Source organism: Leuciscus leuciscus (genome assembly GCF_965113295.1).
Source record: "Leuciscus leuciscus genome assembly, chromosome: 4".
Taxonomy (NCBI): Eukaryota; Metazoa; Chordata; class Actinopteri; order Cypriniformes; family Leuciscidae; genus Leuciscus; species Leuciscus leuciscus.
Genome location: NC_138728.1, coordinates 52,808,541 through 52,828,038, shown reverse-complemented (window position 1 = coordinate 52,828,038; position 19,498 = coordinate 52,808,541). Strand labels below are relative to the sequence as shown.

The 19,498-nt window shown below is 39.9% G+C and overlaps 1 long non-coding RNA gene across 1 annotated transcript; it reads left to right on the top strand.

Moving 5' to 3' along the window:
* The first annotated feature begins 13,823 nt into the window (after positions 1–13,823).
* Positions 13,824–17,297, top strand: LOC309497062. Its single transcript, XR_014205339.1, has 4 exons — positions 13,824–13,948; positions 14,594–14,744; positions 14,941–15,055; positions 17,060–17,297. It is a non-coding gene; the product is annotated as an uncharacterized lncRNA (long non-coding RNA).
* Positions 17,298–19,498: the final 2,201 nt, after the last annotated feature.

The window sequence follows — 19,498 nt, the reverse complement described above, 5'->3', positions numbered from 1 at the left end:
CCCTCTCAAAAGTTCTGGGCTGTAATGAGAAATGCATCCTGCAACGGGTTAGGAATGGACGACAATAGTTAGGCTCACCAGAGTACAGCTCCGGAGTGGGCAATCTGGGCTCAGACTGGGAGAGAGGCACGGCTGGTGTGGGAGGAACTGCAGGTGCTTCCGGAGGTGCTGGCGCAGTGGGAGTTTGCAGCTGATGGATTCGCTGGGTGAGCTCGGACACCTGTGTGACAAGAGCCTGAATAGCACGTCCTGTCTCCCCCTGGTTGCGATCCTGTGCATCCATCCGGTCGATGCACCCGCGAATGAATTCCTCCAATGAAGCAGATGAATCACCCGCTGCTCCCGGTTCAAGGTCCATCCGTTCTGTCATGATAAATCACTGGAAGCAATTGCAGCTGAACAAGTGTTTATTAGAACTCACACTCAAAACTTGAGTATACAAAAAGTCAATGAGGAAGTTCCTTCTCTGGGTGCGCTCGCGAAATCGCTTCTCTTTCCACTCTTGCTGACGGGTACTCTCAGGGGAAGACGCTCAGGCTCGGTCACACAGGGACTTCGATGGTCTGGTGCTCGGTGCTCGGTGCTCGGTGATCGGTGCTCGGGTGCGGTGAAACCACAGGAACATCCACAGACAACGACGACCACCCGGAGAACGACACAAACACACATGAAGGACTGCAAACAACGGATGGACACTGGAATGGAGAGATGAGTGAGTATATGTAGAGAGTGGTAATGGGAAACAGCTGAGGTGGGGAATGAGATGATTGCGGACAGCTGGAGCACTGAACAAACACGCGAGCGGGACAACGCCCACTCACGCAAACTCACAGACATGTAAACAAACAGTTACACGAGACACAGAGGAAACGATGAATTATCAACCGTGACACGTACTAGATGTCACTCCTGCAAGCTTAAAAAAAAATGACACTAAGGTTAAAATTTGCATAGGCTCAGCAAAATTGGTCAATAAAAGATTGGCCAAATGTTGCCTTGTCTGATGACTCTCGATTTCTATAGTTACAATCTGATTGTGGGTCAGAGTTTTGTGTAAAAGCCATAAAAGTGTGGATCCATCATCTCTTAAATTGATGATTCAGGCTACTAATGGGGTATTTTCTAGGTACATTTGTACCATTTACCCATATGCTCATGGCTACATCCCGTCAGAACACAGGGCATGTCATATAGACCACCCAAAGGTGTGCGTGGTAAAATAGAAAATGCACACCATGGATATGCAACTGGCAAATCTGCAGGACCTGTGCGATGCTGTCATCAATTTGGAACAAAATTGCTAAGAAATGTTTCCAACATCTTGTGGAATCTATGTCACAAAGGATTAAGGTAATTTGTGAGGCAAAAGGGGGCCCAACTTGTTCTAAATGTTTAGCCAGGGAGTGTACGGGTATATTTGCTCATTGCAAGCTGATTTTTCATACTGATTGAAAACATTAAATCAAATAAGTTTTGATATACTGCCGAGCTTGACTTAAGAATTCCAGGAAATTTAGGAGATAAGACAAGAAATACTTTTTTAATCCCAAAAGAAATTTCTTTGTCACAAATGATCCGTCACAATTTCCATGCCTCGAAAACATCGGCATAGGGATGTATGTCAACAAACATACATGTCAAAAAACAACAAAAAGACAAAAATGGTGTCCCAATGTTTTTTTATGTTTTTTTTTTTTTATCTCTGCCCTCTCAAGCACTACCTTTACTCTGGTGGTGACTACCCTTTCATTCATAGAGCAAGTTTGACAAAGACATAATGACGATCACATAAAAAAATTATATTTAAGGACAAAAAGAAAAGGTAAAAAATGAAAAAGAGAAAATAGAAAACGTCTCATGTTGTTCTCAAGATGTTGGTGCTGATTTTCTCAGAAAGCAGGGATATGTGTCATACATGTATCCTCAAGAAAAACAGTTACTTACTGTGACCTCAATGTCATCAAGAAAATGGCTAACATTCCTGTTGCGCCTCATCCCCTTTGCCCACTCGGCACTCTTCTCCTTGAAGGAGTTGAGGCGCTTCTGCGCCCTTGTTTTCGCCGGCACATTTCTCTGAGCCATTTTCTGAAAAAGAACAGATTAATAAAACATTTTGTGATTTAATTTAGTGATTGCCCAATAATTCTGCAGATATTGAGTATGCTAACGTCATAGACATATTGAACATCTTTGATTGCCTGTATAGGTCTCTACTAGAGGTGTGAATCTTCACTGATCTCCCGATTCTATTACGATTATCATGTCAGCGATTCGATATCTCACGATGCGTCAAATACATTTTTCTATTAAAGTCATGTAGGATATTTAATTCATAGCTTTTCAAGCTTCAAAAACAAAATATTCTGCAGTGCTCTAATACTAAATACATTGGAAACATAAAACTACAGCACTAAGCACATGGGACTTCCTGAATGTGCAAAACTTAACAGAATATGTAAAGAGAAATGTTGTTAGGCATACATTTAATTGTAAACAGAAATAGATTATGGCCCGGTGGATTATCGATGCAGCATCGTCCATGTCCACGATTCGATGCATCGATTATTTGATTAATTTCAATACCTCTAGTCTCTACTAGGGCAGGGTCATATAAAATGTATTTGATTTTTTGATTGTAATCAACCTGGGGCCGGTTTCACAAAGCTATTTTAGACCGGTCTATAGTGTTAGACAAATATTGCAGTGTAGTCCTACTTAAGATAGTCAGAGTCTTAAGTGCTTTGTGCAACAGTCTGATTTAGATGTCTATCTGAAGTCTGACTAATGCTATCTACTATATGTAAGCCATATTTAAAGTCTATCTTTGTGAAACCGGCCCCTGAACTATGGTCTCTCAAACAAGTGGCAGCACTTGAGTTGCCAGTCCAGGGTATTTGTCAATGCTGCTAACAGAAAACATTAAATTTTCCATTAAGAGTCTCTATGGTATCTAGTTATGATATGTTATCAAATAGTGAGGTATAGGCTAGGAGCATAAGCAATAGGCCTAGAACTAGTAATCACAGCTGTGGTGCAGTAATCATGACAATATCTCAAATAATTTTGTTAGCATTAGTTAAGCACTTTAGTTAATAAATTATTGACTTTATAGATCTTATTAATAACTTAATTCCACATTTGTTTAGCATATTTGTCACATTATATGTATCACTTTATAGACCACATAATATCTACACACAATGTGGCAGAAATTTTAACAAGGGTGAGGCCTATGACTGTCTGCAACCAGTAGAATCAGAATATTAATGGAATCAGAATGTTTCTAACACTAACACTAAATGGGTACACAGAATAACATTTGTAGGCATCTACCTATAAAAACATGCTCAATTTGGACTAGCCTACCCAATTCTTAACAAACACTGGGTTCGATTGCAAATGCCTGTCTGACCGGAACTTGCTATCGTAGCTTTGCTAACAGTGTTTTAAATTCGCGTTTATTGACCACCACGTAAGACAGTCACAGCATAGACATTGGTTTCTGAATGTAATCATTCGAGCTGATGCAAAGCATACCAAAAAAAAGTAATTTTGCATTTAGCAAATCCAGTACCTCACCTTACCACAACCATATGACCACAACTGCTAAGCCGATTTGAGGAAGGGATCACATCCGGGGAACTGCGTAGACGTAGGAAGGAATCACATCAGGGGATAATGGTTCGTTTCGGCGTTGACATACACACGGAATCGCATCGGGGGATGATGGTTGGTTTCGCTCAGAACATTTAACGGCGTAGACATACACGCGGATAGCTCAAAATGCGTGCAGATAACACGCCACTTTGCTTTAGAAAGTGGCGTGTATGTTTACGCAAAGTCATGATGTCATGTTGTCTGGTTAATTTCACTGATTTTAATGTGTTATTTAATCCTACTTAATTTTCAAATTCACTGCCCTTGTTTAAAACAAGTTAATTTCATCAATTGAAAGTAATTAGACATTTTTTTTTTCATTTAATTTCCATATACTGTCCGGTCTGCGCATGTGCAGACCAAGCGGCAACTTCCCCGTCTCTCTCTTGAAACCAACACGGAAGTGAGTTAAACTGCAATTCATTGACTGGCCGCTTGGGCTGGCTGCAGAAGTGAGTCAAATCTGTATCTCCCCCATGTTAAAATTACCAACTTTACAGCAGAAAAAAACATGTTTACAGCCTGGATCTCTATGTGGCTTTGGTCTATACAGCTAATTTTGCCCTTCATAACAACTGTGAGGGGGGTGAATTTTTTTATAACTCATCCGTTTAGTTGATTAATATTTAAAGTTCTGCATAATTAAGGGTGTGGCCACTTGAGTGACAGATGGATTCCCGATGATGTCATTGCTAGCCGGGCCCGTTTGTCTGCTGTTGTTACTAGCCGTCACTTCACCTCAGCAAATTTTAGCTGCTGAACTTGCAGTGTTTGTGCTTTTTTCCGGGATTATTTCATACAATTTAATACACCCATTACTTCGCCCACGGCTTAGGATTCCGTCGTTGTCGTCGAGTATCGTTCGAGAGAACAACCAGCGCAGTATTTCAGTTGTTTTCCTCTGTGAACATGCACTAATGGATGTCTGACAATTTCGTTGCGTTTTGGAGTTTTCAGATTTAAAAACGTCAATAAAGGCTTGTTCGTTCTGCTCTCACGGAACAGATAGATTATAATATCATATGCTTGTGTACCGTCAGATGAAATCCTGCAGGTGTCGGCGCTTTCTCCGTCCATGCAATAAATGCACATCCATGAATGAGCACGGATTTTCTAGCGCATTTACTTGAACTTCATAGGCAATATATCTATGGTTTAACCCATTTGAGAGGCGGCCAAAATCAGAATTTAAAAAGGACTGAATAAGCTATCTACGCACTTGAGCGATGCCGCGCTGACGGACCATAGACTATAAAAAGAGAGTGACTGACATCATGTAACGTTAAGCACATAAATCACTGTCACACACACACTCTCAGAGTAATATTAAGTTACTGCATAATACATTTTCAACTAGCAGAATAGTACAGAATCATAGCAAGGCTCCCCAGCTCCACTCACGCCCCGCCTCTTTGCCTATTTTCTGTTATCCGGGAGTGACCCAAGGCCAAGATGGCGACGGCCGGCTCCGCCTACTTTAGGCTTCAAAAATGCTCTTCAGAAACCTACGGGTGACGTCACAGACACTACGTCCATATTTTTTTACAGTCTATGGTGCAGACACACTTTTGTTCTGAAGGCGCCAAGGTGGGAGGATTGAACGTGATGCACTCTTTTGAATGCTGCATCCAGCTCTGCATTTTTCGGTAAGTAAGCAATTTATAATCATTGGTGTGTTATATTTGTTACTTAAACAGGGTTCTGTTTACACTTTAAAACATTTGATAGAAAAAAATTTGTTTAGCCAATGCTAAGTTTGTGTTTTTTTATATAAATTACATTAGCTAAGGTTACAGCGACTAGCTTAACGCGAGTTGTGCAAGGTTAGTAAGTTAACTTAGCTTAAGTGTAAATGCGTGGTGAATTCAGTGTTTGTACAAGAAATGTGATACATGACACACTGAATAGTTACAACCTGCAAATTGACCAGTCAGTCATTGAAGAACTTGCATCTGCCCTGTGACAAAGATAAAAGAACGCTGCAGTATGTTCCACTATTAAAGTTTTTACAGCAGCTTTTTACAAATGGTCACATTCTTAACAAAGCATTAAATAGTCACCTCATATCAGAGGGCAGAGGAGAAGAAGTGAAATACGAGTCTTTTCGAGATGGTCAGTTTTCCAAGGATAACCATTCTTTGTCAGAAGGTGAGCTGCGAGTGTTGTTGAATTTTTATGTTGATGATTTTGAAATTTGTCATCCACTTGGCACATCTCGTAAAATGCACAAGATCTGTAGCGTTTACTGGACTTTCAGCAATTTACCACCAGGTTGTCATTCTTCGTTGTCTTCAATTTATTTGGCCTTACTCTGCAGATCTGATGATGTGAGGAAATATGGCTATAAAAAGATACTAGAGCCCTTGTTGAGGGATCTTGCCACTTTGGAAAGTCAAGGTATTTTTATTGCTCAGCTTGGAGATTTTGTTAAAGGCACAATACAGTGTGTTTTAGCAGACAGTTTGGTGGCCCATGGAATTGCTGGATTTATTGAACATTTTGCAGGTGAATACATTTGCCGCTTTTGTGTGGCAACAAAGTCGGAAATTCAGGAGAGCGAAGTGAGTTCAGGGACATTTACTCTCCGAAGCAAAGAGATGCATGAAATGCATGTTAGATCAGCACAGGACAATGCACAACCGTGTTACGGTGCTAAAAGGAAGTGTGTTTTCTCTTCATATCTTTCTCATTTCAATGTCTGCACAGGCTACCCTCCAGATGTTGCACATGACATCTTTGAAGGCATATCACCAGTTCAGTTGGCACACTGCCTCAACTTGTTAATTTCAAAAAAGTTTTTCACACTTGACAAACTCAGTGAGTCCATTCAGAAATTTCCTTACAAGTGGACAGACAAAAGTAATCGTCCTCATGCTATTTCCAGGACATTCATGCTGAAGAAAAGTATTGTAGGAAATGCGCATGAAAATTGGAGTCTTTTGCGATTGCTTCCACATTTGATTGGACAATTGGTGCCCCCAGATGAACCAGCCTGGCAGGTCATTTTGGACCTTAAAGATATCGTTGAGCTAGTTGTTGCACCAGTGCACACGACACAATCCATTGCTTTCCTTGAAGCCAAGATTTGTGACCATAGAGCTAGGTTACAAGAGGTTTTTCCTGGTCTAAAGCTGTTGCCGAAACATCATTTTGTTGAACACTATCCACAGATGATCAGATTTTTTGGTCCACTAGTTGGGTTGTGGACAATGAGGTTTGAGGCGAAACACAGTTTTTTTTAAGCAGGTGGTCCATCACACACGCTGCTTTAAAAATGTACTCTTGTCCATGGCGGTGAAGCATCAGTTCATGATTGCTTATAACTTGGCGTCAACCACAACCGAAACTTCTAGCTCAACTGTCTCACATCCTGACATTTTGCATCAGGATGTGCAGAACATTCTGCAGTTGGAATACCCTGATATTACTCACATTCAGCTCACAAAGAATGCGTCTGTTAATGGAGTTAACTACAGAGAAGGTATGGTTGTTCATGGCTCTTTAGGTGGCTTACCAGAGTTTGCAGAGATTATCCAGATGGTTGTAGTGGAGAAAAGCTTGAGCTTTATTGTTAAAAAGCTTGATGCATGGTATAGGGAGCATTTTAGGGCATTTGAGTTATGTCCCACTTCAGAAGTCTCCCTCATTCAACTTGGTGCCTTGTTGGACCAGTACCCCTTGGCAGATTACAGGATTGGAGGCCGGCGAATGGTGACACTTAAAAGATTCATACAGATACAAGGTTGGATTATGGTAGTTTGTGTTGTGTTCATACGCTGCATGAGTTGATACACTAATACACTAAATATGGTAACAAGAGGGCTGCCTAACATTTCTTACAGGAGGAATAATTTTATTTTTAGTAACAGAAAGAATTTTCTTTGGGAAATCCAATCCAATCATCTGACATCTCCCTGTACTAAAGTACCCTCATGTTGCCATTATATTAATGTACATGTTAAGGAAAACATTTGTGACTAAATTAAAACAAATTAGTGTTCAGATCTGTCAGTTTAAATATATCATGTTCAAAGGAAGAACTACCACACAACCACAAACAAAGAAAAAAATATCATTCCACGCAAAGAAAGTAACAGTAAAAATTCATCCTGACTTCAACAATGAATTCATGAATGTTACATCAGTACACGACATAAAGGACAGAAGTACAATCAAGTTGGTGTACATGGCAACCCTAACTCTAACCCCCCTAAATGATGTGGGTTTGAGTCCATCTTCTTTAATGCAGAATGCTCCCAGCACTCCTGGATCATCTGGAGCACCAGTGAGCAACCAAACATCTCCCATTTCCTCACAGGCCTCATTGCCCGCAACAGACTCGGATGACACCATCATTCTGCCACATTCAGACAATGACTTGAGATCACGTGCATGGCCACGTGAATTCCCCATTCCTCACTTTCCATACAATGTAGAGGTGCAGCTTCAACGTGGAAATGACAGCTTCAGAGAAACTGGCGCTCAACTGAAGATTACTCCAGGGTTGAAGTCTGACATCTTAGAGAAGCTAGCTGAGGAGATCTTCCAGTATACAGCGTATCCACAAAAATGTGATCAATAACTCATGGCAAAATATTTTCACATTAACATAAGTTTATCAGTTTTCACTTTCACAAGTCAAAGCAATTCATCATTACTCAAGATTTAACAGCCTCCCTTCGGTCCTCGGCACTTGGGGACGTGACAAGCTATGGGGTGCGCAGAATCGGAGGTTTTGCCACACAATCTACAATTGTATCTAACAAGCGCTTTCCCATGCTGAGTAGAGAAGTGCCTTCTCACCCACGCCAAAGCGCCTGCCGACACGCCACACAAGGCACAGGTGAAGTCCTGAAGCGGCAATAGAACCACCACTCCAGTGCCTCCCTCCTGCACCCGACTCGTAGAAGGGGTGACCTGGGCGGGATCACCCCTTGGGTGACTATACCCAGAGAGTCTTCGACAGAGCTCGTCCTTCCGAGGTGGGTTTGTCCTGTATCCATCTCCCTCAGCGTATTATCTCCGACTCGCCCCACTGGGAGGCAAGTTAATACCACTGAGCAATCTCTGTCTGTCCCCTTTCTCAATAGTCGACTGACCCGTTCCCGGGCCAGTCAGAACCACAAAGCTTTCCTGCGTACCGACACCCGTAGTGTCATTGATGTGATCATTGTTCATGGCTGTCCCATTCTCAACAACTGACTGCCCCGGTCCAAGGCGAGTCAGAACCACGACACATTCCTGTAGGCATTCCACATTATCATCCGGAGGCCTACCGCGGACACCAGAAACCCTGGCCAAGGGAATGGGTGGGGATCTTGCATTATCGGGGGGAAGCTAGCTGAAGAGATCTTCCAGTATACAGCGTATCCACAAAAATGTGATCAATAACTCATGGCAAAATATTGGGTACTATACGGTTATCCAGACCACATGTGATGACTTACCCCAACCTCGTCCCTAAACCTACCCATCACTGGGGTTACGACCAACCAAGAGAGGTTGTGGTCACATGTGGTCAGGTGTGGTCCGGATAACCGTATAGTACTAAATATTTTTACATTAACATAAGTTTATCAGTTTTCACTTTCACAAGTCAAAGCAATTCATCATTACTCAAGATTTAATAGTTGAAATGACCATACGGCCTTAATTTAATGCAGCAAAAAGTATTTTACAGTGTAGGCTACTAAGATCTTTTCTTTCTTTCTCAGCCTTTTTCTTGGTTGCTTTTATAAACAGACAACCATTTATTTAACAGTGCCTTTTATAAAAGAGACTATAATATAACTAAAGATTACCATTATGTAGAATATTTTGTACTTCACTTTTATTTGTTCCATGTTCTAGTGTGGTGACTCTGACATTACAATGAACAAAGTAATTATGCAATTATTAAAATACAAAAATATAGGCTAATAAGTGATAAAAACATCTAACATGGCCACTTCTAACGGATTTAAATTGTCTGCTACTTTTTGCCAGCCCTCTCTCCTGGCTTTTGCAGACTTTGAGGTGTTCCCTGGCGTTTTGATTAAACATTAAAATTCCGAATAAACTTCGACTATTAGTTCTTGCTCTGCTGAGGAGAAAAACTGAGCCTGCATCGATACATATCCCCTTTAAACCAGCGCATGAACACGCAATTATCTCAGATAACTCAATCCAGCTATACTAATCATATCCGGCAGATCATTTAGCCAGATCATGATTAGCACGATGATATCATCTTGGATGTGTAATCTGATCTCGGATGTTTTAAGCAACGTACGAAGAACGGGCCCCTGGTCAAGGCCCTAAAATCAGTGAGTACACTTGCATTGTTTTATCTTGATGTTTTCTGAAATGTCATTGTCATTGTGCATTAACACTAGAAGTGCCAGAATTCCATAACTACTAGAACTGCCGCAAGCGGTCATTATTTATCATTAAAGATATAGAGTTTGGAATCTAGCGGTCAAAATGGCCGCTTGTCTTTGGGACAAAATCTCAAATTGCAGATTCTCTCAAGATGTGTTCTGTTTAAACAACTGTTGAAAGTGTCAAAAAAGTCTCAGTAATTTACCTGGGTTTCTATCCAACTTAACTCACTGCATTAAACAGTGTCTTACTTGAAAATATACTAGAGACCAGAATGTATAATTTAAAGTAATTCACTATGCAATGCATGTCCAATCAGTGCATTAAACAGCGTCTTACTTGGAAATATACTGTAATTTAAAGTAAGTCTTAATTATACATTTATAAATGTAGAATTAAACTTGTTTAAATGTACAGTTTGGTCTTGTTTTGTTTTTAAAAGACATATCAATACAATAAAAGCATTCATCTCTCAATTGCAAAAGATTCATTCTCAATTCTTAAAGATTAAACTGTCAATCTTTTATGAAAATGTCATTCTACACTCAACTTTGACCATTTACTTAAAAATATACCTTCACACTCCTAGTTTATTTTTGAGTAACTGTACATGTAATTGCTGTGAGTTACTTGAAATTATACCTGCACTCGACCACAAGTACATTTTTAAGTAACGGTGCATGCAATCAAAGTGATCTGATCTACTCCAAATTATCAGCACACCCCGACCAGAATACACGCGCAGGGTTTGTTTTTCTTGTGTTCTGAAAAGTTAGTTTAACCAACAGAAAGGAGCTGTCAAACAGATTTCTGATGCTATGCAGTCTCGAACTTGGTGTTTTTGCTTTGGACTTAGAACCGCGCTGGCCGTGGTCCTGGAGTTGTAAGGCTAATGTTACGCTCTAACTAATATATAAAAATTCCACTGCTCTGTTTGTAGCCTAGTACAATTCGTACCATTTTGCGCATGTGAAGAGGATGATTTTTCCGTCGATATTGGAACGTGAGTGAAGTACAAAGCCTATGATAAAGAATAGTTTACCATCCAAATACATCGCAAATGTTGAAACATTTTGATTCTAACTAGAGTGTTACGTGAGCCTAACGCCGCTTACTTTCACTTTCGCTTTTCATTTTGGCTTGTTTATAGTTATTTTTTCATTCTTGTTCTGTTCTGAATATCATTACATTTAAATGATTTGTTGTTGAATATGTTTAGTGTATTTTTAAACACATTTTATTGTTGTGTATATTGGTATAGCCTATAGTAATACCGTGAAATTCAGTGCGGTCAATATGACCGTCTATGGCCGAAATAGGTAAATATGTTCTTTTTTTTTTTTTGCCTTATGTGTAATTTATATGAAAAACATTTTAAATGAAAATACAGACACTTTTAGGAAAAGTCAGGTACCAGCAGGATTGTATTTATTTTTTCAACAAAGTTATTGCAGATATCAAATTCAAAACGGTAAAAATGACCAGCGTGGCAGTTCTAGTGTTAAACAGTGACTTCAAAATATACTAGATACGTGAATGTATAATTTAAAGTCACTATGTAATGCATGCACAATGAGTGTGTACAATGTGTTGACTGACAATTGGCTCTCCTCATTATTCTTTGTGCACAGAAAAATTCCTGGAGGACTACAAGACAAATCAATTGGGTCCAGACCCATCTCAAAAACATACTGACAACGTAAATGCCAAAATTTTCAGAATCCAAAAATGTCTCACATACATGGCTAAGGGAAAATCCAGTCTGAGCACCCTGGTGTTTTTAAATGAGACAAGTAGGATTCATGGGTAAGTAATTTTCTTATTCTTATTCTTATATAATAATATTATATAATATATTATTATTAATTTTCTCTTGTAATAATGTTTAGAAAAATATATTTTTTGTTTGTTTTTTATAATTTGTTTGTTTGTGTGCAGGTGGGTCAGCTCCTTGTGCCATGCGCAGATGAAGGAGACCACCATTGAATATTATATTCAAAATGTGTCGCACTTCATAAGCTACATAGCAGAAACTCCTCCACCTTCCTGCAGGCTGTCAAAGACAGTACTAATTGGCCTCCAGAGAGAAATGCAGACTATAAAAAAGTCTCTAAAAAGAAAAGTGGCCATGCACCGCACAGCGGTGAAAACCCAGAAAGAACAGAGGGTCCTGAGCAAAGGCACTCTTTTGAAGTGCCTGAGCCAGGCCAAGCAGGCCATCCCGAAAATTCTGAGTACGTTTTTTCCCCCCATTTAACTCTTTGTACTGACATATTGTAAAATGCAGAAGAAATGTGTGACATGAAGCACCTCCTGGAAAGTGACGTGGCCACCACAGCTCTGCAGTGGGAATTTTACGGTCACATGTCGGCCTACTTGGCGGCCCTCTATGGTCACCGAGGGGGCGTATTTCAAAATATGCTGATTAAGGAGGTTGAGGAGGCCCAGGAATCCCAGTCAGACAACGTATTCTTGATCAACGTGAGTGTATTACTTCCTTTTTATGCATCAGGTGACCTTAATTTGTTTGATCTCTGTTCTGATTTGCCCTGTGTTTTTTTTTTGTTTTGTTTTGTTTTTTGTGTCAACAGATTCTGTTACACAAAACTAATCAGATGTTTGGGCCAGCTCAAATAGCCCTAACCAGGGAAGAATATGGATGGATGGAGCGCTTTCTGGCCATCAGAAAAAGACTCCCCGGTGGCAGGACTGCCAAGTATTTTTTTTTTACTTCCACTGTCAATATATGCAAAAAGCTCGTCACGTACTTCCGTGAGGCATGGAAGTCTATGGGCCTACCGGGCAGCCCAAGCTTCACAGACATCCGAAGTTCAATTGCCAGTCATGTAAGTGTATTCTCTCGTGAGGGGGGGGGCACATTTCAGAGACATTCAGTTAGGTGTTGTATCCTCAAACTGCTTTTGTTTTCTTCTTCTTTCTCTCTATTTCTAGGCAAAATTCACCCATTCTGAGGACGACAGGATGAAGATCGCAAAGTTCATGTGTCATGACGTCCTAACAGCAGACAAGTTCTATGTGACCAACCTGTCCACCAAGCAGGCCGTTGAACATCGAATGCTTTTCGAGGCTGCGCTGCAAGGTGAGGACGTCAGTGCAGCAGGGGTAAAGCGACTACGTCCTGGCCGTAAAATGGACTATCCAAGAAAGAGGGTGAAGGCATCGGAAGGAGACTCAGGAGACACATCAGGCTCTCCTGAGAAGAGTCCTGAGACCAGCCAGGTAAATATATATCCTGTAAACATACTGAGTCTATAATACTGTATTTATTGGCACAATGATGATCAATCCTTCACCATGTATTTTCTTTGGAAGGGTGAAGAGGGCCTGCCTGAAATAGATGATCCAGGGTGGAGCGGAGAAGACTCGGGGACAAGCAGCCATGAGCGTTCACCAGTCCCCTCACCCAAAAAAAACCCAGTTGTTGCGATTACTCCAATAAAAAGGAAATTGAGACCACGCCGCATTTCACCACTTAGCATTGAAAAGGTAAAAAAAATGGCACAGATCAAAAACGTAAATGAAAAGGTGAAGAGGGCCATTAGAAAAAGGAAAGTCAAAAAGTAAAGCATTTTTGCTCCCACTTTCCCTTCCCCAGTTTGACCGCTGTTTCATTTAATTTTTGCATTTTTTGAAAATCTTTTTTATGTTCTTTCATTTTTTTAAATACTTTGCATCATATTTTTATTAGTGTGTTTTATTAATACGTTTTATTAGTGTTATTCATATTAAAAGTAATTATTGTGTGTGTGTGTGTGTGTGTGTGTGTGTGTGTGTGTGTGTGTGTGTGTGTGTGTGTGTGTGTGTGTGTGTGTGTGTGTGTGTGTGTTCTGTTGCAGCTTACAGTTCACAGTTCGTTCAAGTGCCACCAGTCTTATTTTGGAGTTTCATCTTTTCCTGACATCAGAGTAAAGTAAGATTTAATACTGTTCCAACTTGATTTAACCAGTTGTCAAATACTGACACTGGTCCACACTACAGCATTTAAATTGTCAAGGCTTAAAAATTTGCAAATTATCAACTTGAAGATGCAGCACTGGCCCAATGGGGCAGGTGAAAGTTCCTGCAACTGGCCCAAGTGTCTTTCACGCTGGTCCAGGGCCATCAGGCAGTCCTTATTGTCGAGCCCTGCTGTATAATTATTTTTGAAAACACTAAAAATGTTGGTTATTTTCCACAACTCACTAGTTGAAATGTGTATTTTGTGTTTCTGTTACGTTTGTTTTAGATAAAATGAATAGAAAAACTGTACCTGTCTCCAGCTCCACCTTAGACAGTAAGTTCTTCAGCAACTTCACAGTAAGTTGACAGTTCATTGTTGATTCAATTGAGTTCCATAAGGCCACATTTATACTGCAGGTCTTGATGCCCAATTCCGATTTGTTGACCATATCTGAATTTCTTTTATTTTTTGGACCAGCTTCTTTAATTTAAAAGTGACCCATATGCAATTACACCATGCACTTGGTGACATAACCCAAGGTAGACGTACTGACCTGTTCTTGAAACAGGAAGTTAAATTTATCTGGTGCTGTTTGTTACTTCCTTCTTGTTTAAGGATGTTTGGTGCCACAAAATTGGTACAGTGATGGAGTTACCTATTGGCCAAACTACAAAAATGATGAGAGAGTGAAATGGGGCTGTGAAAAATTCTGAGGAACCTGGACCTGACTGGAAAAAATATGATGCTAGAGTTATTAAATCATGTGGTATGCTATTTTCTTTTTAAATAATCTAAATGGCTTTTGTAAGCAAATATCAAAGTATTTTGCCAATATGTTATATGGGAAGAAAATCCTTTTAATTACATTCTCATATTGTTCTGTTGTCTATAATTCTGTTCTTTTTTACTCTATTAATTTGAAGGTCTACTGAAGTTTAACATGTAGGGTATTTATTTTTTAGATGACTACTTTATGGCACAACAACTCTTGAAGAAAGCTCTAAATTGCAACACATCAGATCTACAGTCTGAAGAGGAAGAGGAGGAGATCCGGCCAAAAAGAAGGCCAAAGCCGATGTTAGTATACGTATATTATCCTTTATATTTTACATTAACTTTTTGGCCTCTATATTTTCTCAAAAACATAATTTAGTGTTATGATATGATGAACCCGACAACCACCACACGTAAAGCCAGCTGAAATAGAGTTAAATGGACAGTATGTTTTCTGGTTTCTCAAAGAAACCATTCTCAACCAATTACATTGATTTACAACTTAAGTTCTTAGGCCAGTGAAAATGTTTATGTAATTACATTTATGCATTTGGCAGACGTTTTTATCCAAAGCAACTTACATTGCATTTTAAGGTACACATTAGCCGCTTTCCGACCGGAGGAACCTTTTCACAGTTCCTAGAACTATTGGCTAAAGTACCCGGATGTCGGCGTGTTCGCACTGCAGGAACTAGGAACGATTTTAGTTCTAGGAACTCCATTTGGAGGAACTAATTTAGGTCCTACTTCAGAGTAGGGTCTAAACCAGCACTATAGGAAATACCCGTGACATTAGTGTACGCTGATTGGCCGAACGCACGCGGAACACCAGCACCCGCCATTTTTAAAACAGCTATAATGTAAACACACAGATTATAGCCTATATATTTACTCCAGAAACTAACTATACAAACATGGAAAACAGTGATAGATGGGCCTCTAAACCTTTATGCTGAAGAGAAAATCCAACGCAACTTTGAGGGGACCAAGCATGATTATGTTTATCTGCCCAGCTAGCAACACTGGACATCAACCACACGGCATAGGCTAATAACCTTTTTTTCATATACTGTCTACTTTCTATAACAGTTCTATCTAATAACATGTTAAACAGTACTGTTAGACAGATCGCTAACTAATAAACACAGAGAATGCGAGCATTGTTTGCTCTGGCGTTCTCAGCGCCGCCAAAATAAAGGTCCGTCGCGCCGTCAAAATAAAAGTCACCGTCCTTCGTCACTCCCTTACCCCTCCTACCAGTTCCTCTGGCCACTTGGCCAGTGCGAACGCAAACAGCAAAACCGAGTTTGGGGGAGAGTAGTTCATAGAACTGTTTAGAAGTGGACAGTTCCTAGAACTAAGTTCCTGTAACTACTTGGTCGGAAAGCGGCTATTTACATTCCTATCAGTTCTTGCTTCCCCTGGTTACAGTGAGGCTTTGCATTTATTATTATTATTAATAAGAGTAATTAATAAGATGTTTACTGCTTGTTTTTTTCCACCCTAATTTATAGTCATTTCTTGGGAGACTCTGATGAGAGCGAGGAGGAAGATGCTCATAAAAAGAGAGGCAAACTTTTAACACAACCATCAGCTCCTGTTATCGCACCACCAAGTAGCGGCACAGCTGCTCCACCTCCACCCATTTCTCCACCTCACTGTTCACAGAGACCAGCAGAAGAGCAAACCCCTTCTGCAAGCAGGGTCTACAGACTACCTGGCGGGGGGGAAGATGTGGATCAGACAGTATTGCCTGCTCTGGTGAGCAATACCTCATTAGATACAAGACTCAAATAGAGTTTATTTTGTCAGCTTTTTTAACTTTATGCATACTTAGTCCTGTGTCAAATTTACTATTTAACTTTTATCATATTTAGTCAACCTTATCCTGTTTTTGTTTAGTTCTTTTTTTAGTCAACTAAACGTATGGGCATTCAAGTTTTATTAAAAGAAAACTTTTTTCTTTTTTTTTTACGCTGTATAATGGTTAAAATTATAATCACTTAATCATTTTAGTTGAGCTTCTGTTTGTGTTTGTGCCAAATTCTTTAAGGAGTCTATTAGAATCTGTAGTTTTCTTATGTCTCATTAGAACTACAGAAACGCGACCCGATCTGGCAATCTTACATAGCGTGGTTATAGCAGATAAAGGACCGCAAAGCGGAGGCAGAAGTGCCTTTCACCCTGTTACGACTTGACATTATTTTAAGTAAAAAAAAGAATTATGTCTATCCTCTAAAAAACAACAACCTGGTAGCTTCAATGTGATTTCATGACATGTAATGAAAAGCTGCTTATGTATTACAGGTGCTGTGAGAAAGAGCCATGTCTCCCGTGCCGCCACCGATGACGACATTACAAAACATGTAATCTGGTGGTTCAACCTGGCATCAGATAAGGGAAGCTCAAGGAGCCGTCCCCCCGTCAGCAAACCTTGACCCAACAGTAGTGAAAAAAAAAAAATACTTTATCATTTTAGTGTAATGTTTTTCACTAAATAAAATGATGTTCTTGGTACAATTCATGGTTGATTTCATTTTTTTCTGTAATGTCTATTCAATGTATACATGAAAAAAAATAGTAAATACATTTATAATCTGTAATAACCTATTTTGTTATTGTTAGTTGGCTAAAAAATATTAATGTTTAATGATTTCATGTTTTATTCATATTAATAAAAGATTGATATTCATCAATCCAGTCTATCTAATGTTCGTCCACCATTAGATTTTAAATATATCTGTAGCTATAGTTTTGGCCAGATAATCAGGCAGTGTGGGGGAAAAAGTGGCATTGCAGATGGAATTTTATGAACGGGTCCAAAACGGACCTGGGCCGGATACGATGCTCATATGACCGTGTCCAAAACGGACCCGGAGCGGATATGCAGCTCATTCGCGGATCCAAAACGAAGCCGGGGCGGATATACCCATTTATGTACGTATACGCAAAGGGACTGCAGCGGTGTCAGACCGGATCCGCGAGCCGCCACCGCGGCGTATCCGGCGCGGTGTGCAAGTGGACGCAGTTTCGGATCCGCTTTCTGGATCCGTTCCGGAGTTCACTGTACCTCCGCGGCGGATGCATTTCGTAGTCAGTTTGCTGTCTGGGATTCTAACTCCAAATTTAATCTTTTCAAGTTTAAGGGCAAAAAGTAGGTCAAAAACCCACTGACGGTAGGTTGGAGGAGATGGCAGCTTCCAATTAATTAGTATAAGTCGTCTAGCCAGCAGTGTGCAAAGTGCAATATTATCCCTCTCTAAAGCTGTAAGTTTAATATTTTCCGGAAGGACCCCAAATAAAGCTGTCAATGGGTTGGGATCTATTACTGTGGTTAGAATATCTGAGACACAACAAAAAATCCCCCCCCCAAAACCTTAATAATTTAGGACAGGACCAGAAAGAATGAAACAGAGAGGCTGGCTCCGCAACACAGCGTGGGCAGGTGGGGTCTAAATCAGGAAATATCTTGGCAAGTTGCACCCTAGACCAATGAATACGATGCACTACCTTAAATTGAATAAGCCTATGCCTAGAGCTAACTGAAGAAGAATGTATCCTTTTTAAGATAGTGTGCCAGGTTTCATCTTCTAACAAAATACTTAAGTCCTGCTCCCAGAGAGATTTGAATGACCAGCTAGATGGGGTTTGATTGTCATTTATTATACTGTAAATCTTAAAAATGGCACCCCTTATACATTTATGCTGGTCTAAAATACACTCCAAGACACCACTAGAAGGGGCAGAGGGGAACTCCGGAAAATGTTTACGGGCAAAGCTCCGAACTTGAAAATACCGGAATAAATGTGAATTGGACAAAGTAAATTTATTTTTAAGTTGGTCAAATGAAGCAAAATTATTATCAATAAATAGCTGATCAATTGTAACTAGACCCTGTGACTTCCAAATATTGAAAGCCCCATTAAAAAGAGAGGGTGGAAAGGAAGCATTACTGGCAATGGGTGCAGCTGAAGAAAGACCCTTAAGCTCTAGAGCTCTGCGGAACTGAGTCCAAATCCTCAGAGAGTGCTTAACAATTGGATTCTTAATTGAGATACTATGAGTAGGAGGGATAGAAGAACAGAGCAAAGATGTCAATGTGACTGGGGAGCAACAACCAGCCTCTATTTGCACCCAGAGAGGTTTACACAGTTGCAAATCATGCCGGCACCAGTACAGCAAGTTTCTAAAGTTGGCTGCCCAGTAATACGTTTGAAAGTTAGGCAAAGCCAAACCTCCCACCTCTTTTGGCTTAACAAGATGCTTTAGACTTATTCGCCTTGGCTTGTTATTCCATATAAATGACGAGATAGTCTTTTCCAGACATAAGAAAAATGACTTAGGAATAAATATGGGCAAAAATTGAAATAGATATAAAAACTTGGGAAGAATGTTCATTTTAACTGCATTTACCCTTCCTATCAGTGAGAGAGGAAGGGGTTTCCATGATAAAAACATAGATTTTGTGAGATCAAATAAAGGACTAAAATTTGTTTTAAACAAGTCAGCATGTTTACGAGTCACTTGGACACCCAAGTATCTAAATTGGTTATAAACAACTCTGAATTGGAAATTTGAATATGAGAGACTTAATGCAGCAGAATTCACTGGGAATAATTCGCTCTTGGAATAATTCAATTTAAGTACTCAAGTACTAAATGAGTCTAATATTAAAATAACTCGTGGAATTGAGACTAAGGGATTGGATAAAAATAAAATAAGATCATCAGCATATTAAGAAACCTT